This window comes from Zalophus californianus, chromosome 4, assembly GCF_009762305.2.
Source record: "Zalophus californianus isolate mZalCal1 chromosome 4, mZalCal1.pri.v2, whole genome shotgun sequence".
Lineage (NCBI taxonomy): Eukaryota > Metazoa > Chordata > Mammalia > Carnivora > Otariidae > Zalophus > Zalophus californianus.
The window spans coordinates 94,663,925-94,679,471 of NC_045598.1; the positions used below are offsets into that span (position 1 = coordinate 94,663,925).

Consider the following 15,547-nt stretch of genomic DNA (forward strand, 5'->3'; position numbering starts at 1 on the left):
CTCGACCTTATAATAAGTCTTAAAATCAGGTAGTGTTAATCTTCCAACTTGTGCTTTTTTTCCCCCAAAGTTGTTTTGGTTATTCATGCTCCTCGGCATTGCCATATGAATCTTAAAATCAGCTCATCAATTTCTCCAAAACTCCTATTGGGATTTTGATTGGGATTGCATTGAATCTATAGATCAATTTGGGGAGAATTGACATCTACCAATATTGTCTTTTCTAATCCATGAATATGGTATTCCTTTCCATTTATTTAGGTCTCTCAGCAGTGCTTTATAGTTTTCAGTGTATACATCTTTCCCATCTTTTGTCAGATGTATCACTAGTAAGGTAGTTCTATTTTTAACGTCTTGAGGAACCTCCATACTGTTTTCCAGAGTGGCTACACCAGTTTGCATTCCTACCAACATTGTAAGAGGGTTTGCCTTTCTTTGTATCCTTGCCAACATCTGTTATTTCCTGAGTTGTTAATTTTAGCCATTCTGACCAGTGTGAGGTAATATCTCATTGTGGTTTTGATTTGTATTTCCCTGATGATGAGTGCTGTTGAACATCTTTTCACGTGTCTGTTAGCCATCTGGATGTCTTTTTTGGAAAAATGTCTGTTCTTTTCTGCCCATTTCGTAACTGGATTATTCGTTTTTTCTGGGTGTTAAGTTTAATAAGTCTTTTATAGATTTTGGATAGTAACCCTTTATCAGATATGTCATTTGCAAATATCTTCTCCCATTCCATAGGTTGTCTTTTAGTTTTGTTGATTGTTTCTTTTGCTGTGTAGAAGCTTTTTATCTTCATGAAGTCCCAGTAGTTCATTTTTGCTTTCCTTTCCCTTGCCTCCTGCAATCTCTTAGATCAAGTAGAGTGATGTGGAGTAGCTTTTTCAGCTTTGTTCTACTACTTTTTAGAAACTAAAATTTTGTAATTTAATTTTTAAAATTTTGCTGAAGAGAGTTCAGTAATTATTTTTCCAACGGCAAAACTTAATAGTAATTTAAAAATCATTAGCCATCTCAAAAAAAGAAACAGTACTTCTGTTGCTTTAATGAACTGCTCCCTTTAAAGCAGCCTTTATCCCTTGTCTTTATTAGTTTTAATAGTTTACTGTCTTCTTATTTTTTTAAAAGACTTTATTTATTTATTAGAGAGAGAGAGCACGAGCAGGGGAAGTGGCAGGGAGAGGGAGAAGCAGGCTTCCCACTGAGCAGAGAGCCAGACTCAGGGCTCAGTCCCAGGACCCTGGGATCATGACCTGAGCCAAAGGCAGACGTTTAACTGACCGAGCCACCCAGGTGCCCCTCTCTTATTTTTTGATAAATAATTTTATTTATTATTTTGAATAAATAATTTTTCTAAATAGGAAAGACAATATTGTACATTTTTCACCTTCTGATAGAATATTATTACCTCTTTCCTAAGGGTAACAGAACTAATCTATCTAATTGAAGTTTAAAGATTATCTTTGAGATTATCTTTTCATGTTAAATGATTTAAATTGTGCGTCATATCACTAGCCAGTAAATACACATCAAAATATACTGTTTCTTTATTATTTCCTAGAAAGCATTCTCTTTCTCATTGTTAATTTGGACCACAAGAAGAAAATTTATTTTAAAGGGAATTTGTTTATAGGCAACATCCCTATATCTGAATTTTGTTTCAGAGAGTTACTGCAGTATAGTTAGACATAGTATTACTTTTCTGTTATGCTTTTGAATTTTCAATGTTGGTTTCTTTTATTAAATATACTAATCTCAGGACATCTGTTTATTGAAGAGAGTCGCTGTAGTGTAAATGGTTTTATGTAAAAATTTATTTACAGAAAAAATTGTCTATAAGTTACTTCCAATTACTCCCCAAACAGCTCATGATAACACAGTTATATTGTTCTAGTTCCAATTAATTCTTTATAAAAAGTAGCCTTTGGTTAATGGCTACATGAATTAGGTTATACACCCACATAGTGGATTGTTAGGTAGCTATTTTACATAGCTATTTTAAAACATTGGGGTGCCTGGGTGGCTCAGTCGGTTAAGCATCTGCCAGGGTCCTGGAGATCAAGCCCCACGTCGGGCTCCCTGATCACTGGGGAGCCTGCTTCTCCCTCTCCCTCTTCCCCTCCCCTCTGCTTGTGTTCCCTCTCTCTCTCTCTCTCTTTCTCTCTCTCTCTCGCTGTAAAATAAATAACTAAAATCTTAAAAAACAAAACAAAACATGATGCATATGAAGTTTTAATGACATGGTAATGTTCCTACAGTGTAATGTTAAATTTGCAAAGCAGTGTATAACATTAAATATATCTTTTAATCTTGATCTTAAGAATAACGTGTGCCTGTGTGTATACACAAGAAAAGGACTCAAACAAATAGATTGAAATTTGTAGTTTTATTTTTATTTATTTTTTTCTAGAGAGAGAAAGAGTATCCGTACATGCACAAGTGGAGGGGGGGACGGGGAGGGGCAGAGGGAGAGAGAGAAATCTTAAGCAGACTCCATGCCCAGCACAGAGCCCAAGGCGGGGCTTGATCTCACAACCCTGAGATCATGACCTGAGCTGAACTCAAGAGTCAGACAATTAACTGACTGAGCCACCCAGGCGCCCCTGAAATCTGTAGTTTTAGTATTAATAGTGGTTGTCCCTGGGTAGTGGAATCATATGCACATTTTAATTTTTTTCTCCAAAACTTCTGTATTATATGTAAATTACTTTGAAATCAGAAACAGTTGCTTTTAAATACAGTAATCTTACACAACAGCTTCTTTTTTTTTTTAAGATTTTTTTTTTATTTATTCATTTGAGACAGAGAGATACAGACAAAGAGAGAGCATGAGCAGGGGGGAGGTGCAGAGGGAGAGGGAGAAGCAGGCTCTCCACTGAGCAGGGAGCCGAATGTGGGACTTGATCCCAGGACCCTGGGATCATGACCCGAGCCGAAGGCAGAGGCTAAACCATCTGAGCCACCCAGGGGCCCCTATACAACAGCTTCTTGTTCAAATTTCTGTTTATTAACAGTCATGCCCTAAGAAGATAATTTAGTTACATATTATTCACTTCGTAGGGAAAGATGTTAGAGCTAATTAGAACTACAGTTAAATTCTTCCCTATTTGTTGTTCCTCATAGTGTTAATATTATTCTTTTTCCAACCCACCCTAAATAACTCAGTTGTCTCTGCCTGAAAAACCAACCTATATATATAGTTCCCAAGCTATACAATAAAAAGTTCATAGAGTTTAGAGGAAGAAGAAGAAAGGCTATGAGAAAGATACTGTTTATCAGACCAGAGTCTAAAGAGGTATCTTTCAAACAGTTTTGAAATACATTCCATTGTTCTGCCACAGTCCAGGCCACACATAGACACCAACATACATGAATTAACTAAAACAAAAATTTCACCAAAATGTATGCTAACTTTATGTTTTACTATAATATTTATCCTATACCACACTATATTATACTATTTTCTTGTCTTTTGTACTTTATTTTTCATTAAATGCTGATTGTGATCCTACTAACCTAGTTTCATGACCCGTTTTTAGAAACGTATCCTACAAATGTACTTAGACCCATCCAATAAAGTGCATGTGTAAGGATATTTATTGCAATATTGGTCATAGCAGCAAAATGCTGGAAACAGGGGCGCCTGGGTGGCTCAGTCATTAAGCGTCTGCCTTCGGCTCGGGTCATGATCCCGGGGTCCTGGGATCGAGCCCCACATCGGGCTCCCTGCTCAGCGGGAAGCCTGCTTCTCCCTCTCCCACTCCCCCTGCTTGTGTTCCCTCTCTCATCGCGTCTCTCTCTGTCAAATAAATAAATAAAATCTTAAAAAAAAAAATGCTGGAAACAAGTGTCTGTTAGTAGGGTTCCGGCCAAGTAAATTATGGTATGATTACTCAATAGAATACTATGCAACCATTAAAGAGAATGAGAGATAGATCTTTATGTATAACATTCTCCAAGATATAGTAAGTGAAAAAATAAGGCACAGAACAGTGGGCATAGAAAAAAAAAGAGGAAAAAGTATTAAGTTGCAGCTGGTGAAGCCAGAAATATATCTCAAAATACCTCTTCCTTGCTTCCCCTTGGCTTGGTTCCTTTAAGAATAGTAGGAGCTCCCAAAAATGTTCTGCCCCGGGAAGAGAATGAAATTACTGAAAGGGATATACCAGGTTCAGTGGTAGGTACTCTGGCAGAAAAGAGCCAAAAAAAGCAGGAAAGGCTGGTCATATATGGACTGTTTCTAAATAGGGTATTTATATTAAAAAAAAAAAAGAGGACTGCATTCTTAAGTGATTGAACATTGTTGTTGCATTCAGAAAAACATTGAGCCCCAGAAAAAACAGCTATTTCTTAAGAGTAGTTGTCTGATATCAGCTACTTGCTATACAGATTTTACCACATCATCATTCGTATTACAAATTGTGGCATTTAGTGGTTCGAGAGTAAAAAGTTCCAAAAAATAAGCCAATTTCTCATTTAACCACCATCTTCCTGTGGCCTGTTTCTCGTATGCCTTTGAGGCAAGAAAGGAGGAACTCAGCTTGTAAAACACAGTTCTCTAGCAGTTGGAGAGAGGCTTCACAAAAGATTATAGCAATGGGGAATTTCACTGCATTTATTCAGCCTGAAACTAAAACAAATAAAAAAGGGAAACAGCTTATTCCTGTTATTTTGACTTCCTCTTATTGTGTCTTCCTTGCATGTGTGAGCCTTGTGATTTGGGATTAATCAGAGGTTATTTCTGGTTGCTCCCCTTAAAGAGAGGAGAAAGGAAGACGGAGAGGTTGCTTGCAAGATTAAAGCCTGTGGTCCATCATTTAGCATTTCAGTTTAGCCAGTTATGGGAATAATTGGAAAGATAGAAGGAAACCATCTTGTATGTTTGCTGAAAATCTTTATGGCCAGGGAGCATATATTGAATGAAGCAGGGAATTTTATTATGTGGGGATTTATTCCCTTAGAAAAGCAGAGGAATGTATCTATTCCGCCAAACTAGTCACATCCGTGCACAAGGATGCTCATTGCAGTGTTGTTTAATACAGTGTTAGAAAACTGTGAACAACCTAAATGTCCATTAATAAAATATAGCAACATCAACTGGTACACCCTTACTATGGCATATATGTAATCGCTTTTTTTTTTTTATGAGAAAAAAACCAGCAATGTACTGACTTATTAGAAAGATCTCTGGGACACAATAAGTGAAAAAGTACACATACACACATTTATGGATATGCTTGGAGAAAGTCTGAGAGGATACCCGTTATCCTAAAAACTCTTGAGGAAGAAAGAGAGATTGGGTTGTGTTCAGGAAGGACTTTGGCTTTATCTATATGGTTAAATTTTTTATTAGAAAATATTCATTTATGATGAAATTAAAATAAAAGTTATGTTTTTAAGAAATATAGTATGAACTGGAATATTAAGGAGTTAAGAACAACATTTACTTCTTAACTGTCTTTACTTCTAAGTGATTTATACTCTCACATAAATCTGTATTAATTCTAAAATAGAGTTAAGAGGGTAGAGAGAAGCCTAGCATGCTTAGGAGAGCGTGAGCTTGTTACCACCATATCCCCGATTTTCTCCCAAAACGAGCAAAGAGTAAATTTCCCATTAATTTTCAAATTCTGCTTTTGAACAGGATACCTAAAAGTTCTTTCAAAGCAGATTCTTTCACAGGTCATGGACTCAAATTTAATAGAGCTGACAACATGTATGAGGAACTACGTGACTAAAATTTCAAGAAATGTTATTATCGTAGCAGGAGACCTATAACCCTTCAAAGTATTTTTCCTGGCTTCAGTTTCATATCTGTAGTTCATAATATTCCATTGTTTAACAACAACAAAAAGTATTTTCTGCATCCGAAAAGCCAACTCCACCTAGTGAATTCTAAGATACGCATAACTTCAAAAAATTATTTTAATCTAATTCACTAGCTGTCTGTTTGACAAAAGACTGAATTCATTGGTAGAAATGAGTATGTGACTGTGTTACTGAAGTCAGAAGTCTCTGTTCTTATTGACTGGAAACTTCATACATAAAACCTCTCACATTATTGTATCCAATAAGTTTTTGTAGGATTGAATCATACTTAATGTGAGTTCTTTTTCTTTGTCTGCACTAGGTTAGTGATAATACGGGAATTTATCAATTCATGCTGATAAGCATCAGAGAAAATAGAGATTTTCGTCTCTCTTTTTTATATCTGATATTTCTCTTTTGCACTAAATGTAAGCTCCGTGAGGGTTGGATACTTAATCTTGTTCAGCACTGCATCCTAAATATCTAGAACCTCATCAGTTCTTGCAGAAATATTTGTCATGTGAGAGAATAAGTTCAGGTCTAACTTGAATGTATTCAAGGCCCAAAATAGATTGCCGCTTGTTAGTTCATATTTTTGAGAAGAGAGGCTTAACTATAGTAATAGAATTTCATAACTTGTCTGTTGATAATTCCCACTCGGTGACATTATTTACATTTCACCCTGAACTAAGAAGGAACAATTTGTTCTTCAGACAGGAAATCATTGCTTGTGTTTGTTTCCATATTTGTCTTAAAGGATACCAAATAATTGGGATATGTACCTTTGTTCACTATGCCTGTGTCTTCATCTAAAAAAAAAAAAAAATGAAAGACCATATTTTAGTTTTCTTTTTTTTTTAAGATTTTATTTATTTATTTGAGAGAGAGCGAGAGTGAGAGAGCACACAAGGGAGGAGCAGCAGAGAGAGAGAGGGGAAGCAGACTCCTCACGGAGCAGGGAGCCTGATGCAGGGCTTGATACGAGGACCCCGGGATCATGACCTGAACCGAAGGCAGATGCTTCACTGACTGAGCCACCCAGGCGCCCCCATATTTTAGTTTTCAACTGACATTTTACCTCAGCGACCCTACCTGTCAAAATGGGATGTGGTCACGTGCATTCCCTGACTGATCAGTAGTGTGAGCTTTGTGAGCCTCGTTGAAAATAGTGTTACCTCTTTTTAAAGAGTACAGTATCGCTTGTCTTTATCTATCTAGATATTTCAAAAAATACTGTTGCCCAGACACTTGAGCTAAGGGCCTCCATGGGCATCTGTCTAAATTATACATAACCTCTCTCCTACGTTTCAGAAGTATTTACTTATCTCCCATTTCTCCATTGGGATTTTGGTTTTGCTTTTGGCTCCCACCAAATCTTCTTCCTCCCCCCTTTCTCTGATTGCTTTCTCCCAATGGAGCACTTTCCCCTTAAAAACCTTCTTTTCCTGGGACAAGTGATGATCTTCTCTAGAGGAGGCCGAGAAGTCATTAAGGAAGAGACTGAGACAGTCTTAGAGGCTTAGAAAAAATCCACTGGTGCCGTTCCTTTTGGGATTAAAATGGTCAAGGGGTCTGGGTTATCCCATTCTTGTCCTGGGTGACATTTAAAGTTTCCTAATTATTGCTTACCCTTTAGAGTAAAAAGGAAACGCTCTTGTATCTCCAAACAAAGATAACTCCTGTTCTTCCCATCCATGGTGTTCTAATCCCCTCAGCACACTTTCATTATGGAGATAAAGGTGGTGGTGGGTTGGGATTACTTGGAATTGTAGTAGCCGGGGTCAATTTGAGCATGCTGGGTTTCACCGTATGCATATTTATCCAGTACCTTCCTGTAGTGATGAACATTGCCAGTTCACATTTAATAAATTATCATGAAACACCCATAATGCACTTAGAGCCCACCTTTCTCTTCTCAGTCTTGGCTTCTTTCCTCCTCTTTCTCTTCTGTTCTCTAAAAAAACGAAAAACAAGAAACAAAAAAAACGATCCTTCCCTACTTTTGAGTCCCCAGTCTCTCCTGTATGCGGGCTGGTTCAAACCGAATAGCTAGCTGCCTCTCTCCCCATGAGTCCACAGTGACAATAGAGGTTGCCACCTTCCCAGCCTCAGGCTTGTGCTCTCTTAGTACGTCCTCGTGATATTCTGTTCTACCTTCTCTCATCGGCAGGTAGAATTAGCACAGTCCCTGCTTCCGTTTGCCTGCCCTGACATCTCGCTCTCACTGTGGCTTGAGATTCCCCTTTTTCATTCTCCCCTGTGTCTAGGCTCCCGCCACCCTCCTCTACCCCCACAAAACTTCTTAGTCCTTTTTCCTCACTGAACTTCTCAGTGTGAACACTTTCTACTCCTTAGCTATGCTAATAAGGACCGTCTTCTCATGACCTCACCTCTGCTTTCTCATAGTATCAGACTGTGTTTGTAATATAAGAATGTTGCCTTGAAAAAATGCTTAGAGTTAACACTCATCCCACAGGGGCGCCTGGGTGGCTCAGTAGGTTAAGCGTCTGCCTTCGGCTCAGGTCATGGTCCCAGGGTCCTGGGATCGAGCCCCACATCGGGCTCCCTGCTCAGCGGGAAGCCTGCTTCTCCCTCTCCCCCTCCCCCTGCTTGTGTTCCCTCTCTCGCTGTGTCTCTCTCTGTCGGATAAATAAATTAAAAAAAAAATCTCTAAAAAGACTCATCCCACAATCAGACAGCTCCCTCCATAGAATCCCTTAACTAGAGGAAGAGGAAGAGGAAGATACCCTTTCAGTCTTATTTATGAGCTCTTTTTAGCTATTTTACTTGAAGTTAGTTTCTGCACAAATACATTGTGAGTTAAAGAGGCTGAGCACACCTTTAAGCAAGAAGTTTTTCAAGTTCCTAGTGACTTAAAGGATCGCACATAGGTTATAGTCTGTGGTCTGGGTCCCCCTGTGCAATACTTCAGAGACGGTTTTTGGATTGTATGCCCCCCTCAACCTCCTGGTGTTTCCTGTGCTCCATTATATTGCCGATAGTCCCATGTATCTGCCAGAATCCGCCCACTTCCAGGGTCGGCCTTTTCCTTCCTGTTCCTTCTGAGTGTAAGGTCTGAGTCTTAGAAAGTCCTGATCAAATAAATTGTACTTGGTGTTCCTCTAAACATTAATGATACTGTTTAGAAAACATTTAAACAAGCAGAGGCAGCTTGTTTATTTCTGCTGTTAAGCCTTGAACTTGTCTGGCAAATTTTAAGCTCCTTAAGAGCAGAAGACTACATCTTACTTAGTCAAGTCTGTTTCCCCGTATCATTGCCCACATCACTCAGCATTTGTAGTACGCAGCAGACATTAAGTGGTCAATAAAAGCATTCACAACATGTGCCCTTGTGAATCAGCCATGTGTCCAGGAAATTTTCCCAGACCTCTCCAGTGCTGTGTTTGGTTGTCTAACCCTGATAAAACAGAGATTTTTTTTTGTTATCATTTTTGTATATTTGATGTTAGGCCAAACATCTCGTGGTTTGTAGACATTTATAACATTCATTAGTTTAAAATAAAACAATAATACTGATTACTTTATCACTTTCAGAATTTATTTATGATAGCTTAAACTGTTTAAAATCAGATTCAGGAGTCAGACTAATTGGGTTCTTCATTCTATTCTAGTGTTTTTCATACCTTTTTGACAGGGACACATAGTAAAAAATAGACTGTGTTGTGACCCAGGGGACATGCATGCAGACACAGACACATGATACAGATACACACACCTATATTCTTAGGTCAGAAGAAAAGTATCTCGAAACATGACTCACAGTATTCAGTGTTCTGCAATGTTTTCTGTTCTGTTTCATTTTTAAGCTACTGAGAGACCTACTAAATTGAAATTAATTCCTACAAAGTCCTGGGGAATATCTGTTTATGTAGTACTGATTCGGCTAACGTATTCAGTACTTAAATACCATTTACAGTACTTCTACTTAACTGGCTTTGTGACCTTGGGAAAGTCACATGTTAATGTTCAGTTTCTTCTATAAAATGGAGATATAACTGATGTCTACCTCTAGAGCTATGTCGTTAGGATTAGATCAGATGTGCACACTGCCCAGCAGGTAATAAGCACTACAGTATTAGCACCTCCTTCATTGTTTAATTGTTATTAAAATTACTTTGGTTCGAGCTGCCTGTGTTTCTGAAACACTATATATATTTCATATAACTTCATTTTCCCGTTAACTCTCATTATGTATTTTTATATTTTTGAACTAGAGATGTAATTTAGATATAGTGAAATGCACAAATCTTAAGTGTTGATGCACAGATCAATAAGTTTTGACAGGGCGCCTGGGTGGCTCAGATGGTTAAGCGTCTGCCTTCAGCTCAGGTCATGATCCCAGGGTCCTGGGATCAAGTCCCGCATCAGGCTCCCTGCTCCTTGGGAGCCTGCTTCTCCCTCTGCCCCCCACCCCCTCTCTCTGTCTCTCATGAATAAATAAATAAAATCTTAAAAAAAAATTTTTTTTGACAAATGCACACATGCATTTGACCTACGTCCCCATCAAGATATAAACAGTCCCATCACACCAGAAAGTCATCTTGTGCCCCATCCTGGTTACTTGTTCCCCTACACCCAGAGGCAACTGCTGTTGTAATTTTTCCACCATAAAATTGTGGTGATCATTTCCAGTTTGGGGCTGTTATGAATAAAGCTGCTTCAGACAGTTGTTATACGTCTTTTTGTGGATTTATGTTTTCATTTCTTTTGGATAAATACTTAACTGAAGGTAGGCATTTTTCTAACTTTATGATTAATTTCCAGATTTATTTCCAAAGTAGTTATACTGTTTATACTCCCACCTACAATATGGTGAGGTGCTCCAGATCCTTTCCAACATTTGATGTCGTCAGTCTTTAATTTTAATGCCTTTCTAGTAGCTTTCTAGTATTATCTTATCATTGTTTTAATTTACATCTCTCTGATCACTAATGAGTTGAGCACTTCTTTATGTGCTTTTTGGCCATTCCTGTTTTATGTTTAGGTCTGTGATCCATCCCTGTTTTTTGTGTATGACATGAGAATGGTGTCAATGATTTCTCATTATAGTCTCCTGAATAAAAGAGATTAGGATCTAATGTACCATTAAAATTAAACCTTAAAAAATTCCTAATTTATGTTCAGAGCATTAATTTATTCAGTACTTATTGAATCTCTTTGCACATTTTCTTCCCCAACTCAAAAATTATTTATGGAGACCCTAGTCCAGATTGTATATGTAATTTGTTTCAGCCACACACATAGACCCACCCCCAAAATAAAACGGAACAAAAAACAAAACTGAATACATTTATTTCCATTTCACTAGGAGCTTTCACAAGACTTTTTGGAATTTGAATGTTGAAGCAGCTACATTAAACTGTTTACCTGTATTTTTTTTTTTAATTTTAGTTAACATACAATGCGATATTGGTTTCAGGAGTAGAATTCGGTGATTCATCACTTACATACAACACCGTGCTCATCACCACAGTGCCTTCTTTAATACCCATCCCCCATTTAGCCCATTCCCCACCCACCTCCCTCCCTCCATCCTCAGTTTGTTCTCAGTTGTTAAGAGTCTCTTAGGGTTTGTTTCCCTCTCTCCTTTTTTTTCTCCCTTCCCATATGTTCATCTGTTTTGTTTCTTAAATTCCACATGAGTGAAATCATATGGTATCTGTCTTTCTCTGAATAACTTATTTTGCTTAGCATGATACATTCTAGCTCCATCCACATCATTGCAAATGGCAAGATTTCATTCTTTTTAATATTTTTTTTAAGATTTTATTTATTTATCAGAGAGAGAGAGAGACAGAGGCAGGCAGAGGGAGAAGCAGGCTCCTCACTGAGCAGGGAGCCCAATGTGGGACTCAATCCCAGAACCCTGGGATCATGACCTGAGCCGAAGGCAGACAGACGCGGAACCGACTGAGCCACCCAGGCACCCCTCATTCTTTTTGATGGCTGAGTAATACTCCACTGTAGGTGTGGGTGTGGGTGTGTGTGTACACCACATCTTTATCCATTCCATCAGCGCCAGAGGAATCCCTACAATTTGGAGTTTTGAAACCCAGTCACACGCCTGAGATAAAACAGCTCAAACACAGGCAAGGTGAAGGCAGAGTTCTGACAGAAGCCAGGGACACAAGAGTGGTGATTGATTGCTTTTCTGTGAGGGCTTCCTGAAGAGTGGAGGACGTGAACTTTAAGCTCCAGGGCTAGGTTGAGGCGGGTAGGAGGTGCCCATCCTGCCCATCAGTGCCGAAAGCCTTCAGGGAACAAAACAACGCCACCTAGTAAAGGCCAGAGCCATTACACCAAGCCCCGCCCCCCTGCACCCTGGAGGCCTATCTCCAATGGGGCAAGTCCACCTGGTAATCAGCACAACAGGCCCCTCCCCTAGAAGACCAGCGCGAACACCTCCAGCGCACCAAGTCTACTGCAAAGCGTCAGCTCTAGGGGAAATAGGATCTAGCTTCCTTTATGCCCATATTCTTATGCTGTCAACAAGCAGCCCACTAGCTGGAAGTATCACACTTATAGCTATTTGTACTAAACTACCATTTTTAGTCTTCAAAAGAATTTAGCGCACTTTAGTCAATAATAGTCATCTATCCTTATGTAAATAATTGATTTTATAAACATCTGCAGCTAAAAACTGACTCCAGAGGGAATCTTTGGTGCTCATTCTACTTTAAAGTCAGTTTACTAAATGTATAACTTAATATTACCTTAAATAATTATATGAATAAATCATAGATTTTGTTAACAGCGAAATAAAATATTGACCTCACTAAAGATGATGAGAGTTACAGAGGCTGAGGCCTCAGGAAAGAGCTGGAAAGTGAACATCTGTTAAATGCCTTAGGCTGAAGTGGAAATATAGGATATAGGACGAAGAAAGATGTATGAGAAGTGCTTTTTCCTTTGCATCATTACAATCTGGGCAGGAAGAAAAACAAAACAGAAAACTGGGAAATGTTTAAACATAATGCGGGGGATAAATACCAATGGACGACATTACATAAAATGTCACATAGCAGTTCAGGATTAACTGCTAAATAAATACTGTTATTGGTTATCCAGGTTCCCAGTATATTTTTACTGATGTATTACTTTGGAGTTATCTGTAGATTGGAGAATTTTGTTTGCTTTTAATGAAGATTTCCTGGCTCAATACAGTTTTATAAACTCTTAAATCTCCAGGAGTAAGTTAAATCTAAAAGGAAAGCCTATGTTCTAAACTTGGTTACTGAAAAATTAATTCCTATTTATAGTACTTACTATGTGCCAGGTACTTATAGGAAGCATTTTATATTACTCATTTAATTTTTATAACAAATCTACAGGTAGGTCGTTATCTTCATTTTACAGATGAGCGACAGAGAAGTTAAGGGAATTGCTGAAAGTATACAGATAGAAAGTCATAGAGCCCAGATACAATCCCAGTTGTCTTAGACTCCAGAGCCAAAAATTATTAAAGAAAATAAATATATAGAAAATGTATTAAAATACAGAAAATAAAAGTACAGATTTGAGAAAATAGCATTTATGGTTAAGTGGAAAGAGCACTGGTTTTCAATAATGTTAGAAGTATTTTTTAGGGGTGTCTGGGTGGCTCAGTCGTTAAGCGTCTACCTTCGGCTCGGGTCATGATCCCAGGGTCCTGGGATCGAGCCCCGCATCGGGCTCCCTGCTCGGCGGGAAGCCTGCTTCTCCCTCTCCCACTCCCCCTGCTTGTGTTCCCTCTCTCGCTGTGTCTCTCTCTGTCAAATAAATAAATAAAATATTTTTTTAAAAAGTATTTTTTAAATCATAAAAATTTTCATGTCACGTTTTGTACTCTTTTCCAAAAATTAAAGTTTAATTCAAATGTGGCTAAATCCTCTCTAATCAATATTGTCAGATACTGAAATCCAGTTTTCTTTGAGCCAATAAAAGGAACTTCCAGAACAAAGGGTATACTTGTAATGTTGTTGCATCTTGATCCAGAACGGTTGCTTATTTCCAGTTACTCAGGCAGCTACTTACAGTTTATCAGGGACTCCAGAGTATAAATTATTTGAGGATTAGTAGATTCAACTTGTGTGTGAAAAGGATAGTTTTTAACATGATTTTGTGCTGTGTTAATTAAAACCATCCTAGACGGGCGCCTGGGTGGCTCAGTCGTTAAGTGTCTGCCTTCGGCTCAGGTCATGGTCCCAGGGTCCTGGGATCGAGGCCCGCATCGGGCTCCCTGCTCGGCGGGAAGCCTGCTTCTCCCTCTCCCACTCCCCCTGCTTGTGTTCCCTCTCTTACTGTGTCTCTCTCTGTCAAATAAATAAATAAAATCTTAAAAAAAAATAAATAAAACCATCCTAGAATCATGTTCTCTAGTCTTTCTGGTCTCTGGCATAGAGATGTTCAGATATTTATAAAGGAACAAAGTCTGTATTGCTGATTACTTTTACAAAGTTATCACTTCAGAATTGGCAATAAATTGCAAAGATGTATCCTAATCCAGTTAGGGTACCAGAGGGCATCTTTTTTTTTAGATTATACTGACAATTTTTATTTATTTATTTTTAAGATTTTATTTATTTGACAGAGAGAGATAGAGCGAGAGAGGGAACACAGCAGGGGGAGTGGGAGAGGGAGAAGCAGGCTTCCAGCTGAGCAGGGAGCCTGATGCGGGGCTCGGTCCCAGGACCCTGGGATCATGACCTGAGCCGAAGGCAGACGCTTAACGACTGAGCCACCCAGGCGTCTTGAAAATAAAACTTGTACTTGAATGTCAACCCCCAGTTAGGTGAGCCTTAAATCTTCACTTTTAGATTTGGAACCATTTTTCATGTTGGTGGTCATCATCCAAAGAGTAAAGATGTTGATTTCCTATTTTAAGATTGGAAAAAAATGTACAGATAGATACCCACACGGATATTACCATAATAGGATACTATTGTACTGTACTATGTATATATATATTGCCCTGTTTTTATGTATTACACTATTTATGTATATTGTCATATGTGATATATCTAATAGTATAAATTATATTTGGGAGGGGAGAGGAGGTGACTGTTTCATATTTCTTTTTGAAGTTTGGCGTAGCAAAGCTGAAAATTTTGGAGAGCAAGCATGGCCGACTCCAAGAACATTATACAATTTTATTTTAAGCTCTCAGTAGTGGTGGCGTTTCATTCAGCCTGTGACAGGAACAGTGAGTAATAGATGACTAGTGTGTTTTGTCTGCTGTAGCAATACCCTCTGTCAGTGAATCTGTCTATCCAGCCAATTATATTCCTGTTGTCTGAAATTAAAGACCATGATGTTTTCTGACAATGTAGAGATTGCTGTTCAGTTAAAATATATGTTGTCAGTGAAGTGAAAATAATGAAATTGCAAGAAGTTGATTGATTTTAGCTGTATTACTGAATTCCTCCCCTCAAAAGTCAAATCCAGATCATTTAAAATTTCTTATAAAATAGCTGAAATACCATTAAAGTATTAAAACTCAGCCTTAACAGTTTTTAGTATTTATTGAGATGTAAACAATAGTGGTAGCATATCTAGTCATTCACCTTGTGGTAGCCAGCCTCCAAGATGGCCCCCAATGACCCCACCTGCTGATATATTTTTTTAAAGATATTATTTATTTATTTGACAGAGAGAGACACAGCGAGAGAGGGAACATGAACAGGGGGAGTGGGAGAGGGAGAAGCAGGCTTCCCGCGGAGCAGGGAGCCCGATGTGGGGC

The 15,547-nt window shown here is 38.4% G+C and overlaps 1 protein-coding gene across 3 annotated transcripts in view; it reads left to right on the forward strand.

The window, feature by feature from the left end:
- Positions 1-15,547, forward strand: part of CTTNBP2NL (CTTNBP2 N-terminal like) — a 52,528-nt gene that overhangs the window by 23,150 nt on the left and 13,831 nt on the right. Inside the window, exon 4 of one of the 3 annotated variants that reach the window (XM_027614709.2) lies at positions 14,892-15,010. The exons of the other annotated variants lie outside the window; for them this stretch is intronic. The gene's annotated coding sequence lies outside the window, so the exon portion shown is untranslated. The remainder of the gene's footprint in view (positions 1-14,891; positions 15,011-15,547) is intronic. 3 annotated transcript variants of the gene reach the window in all.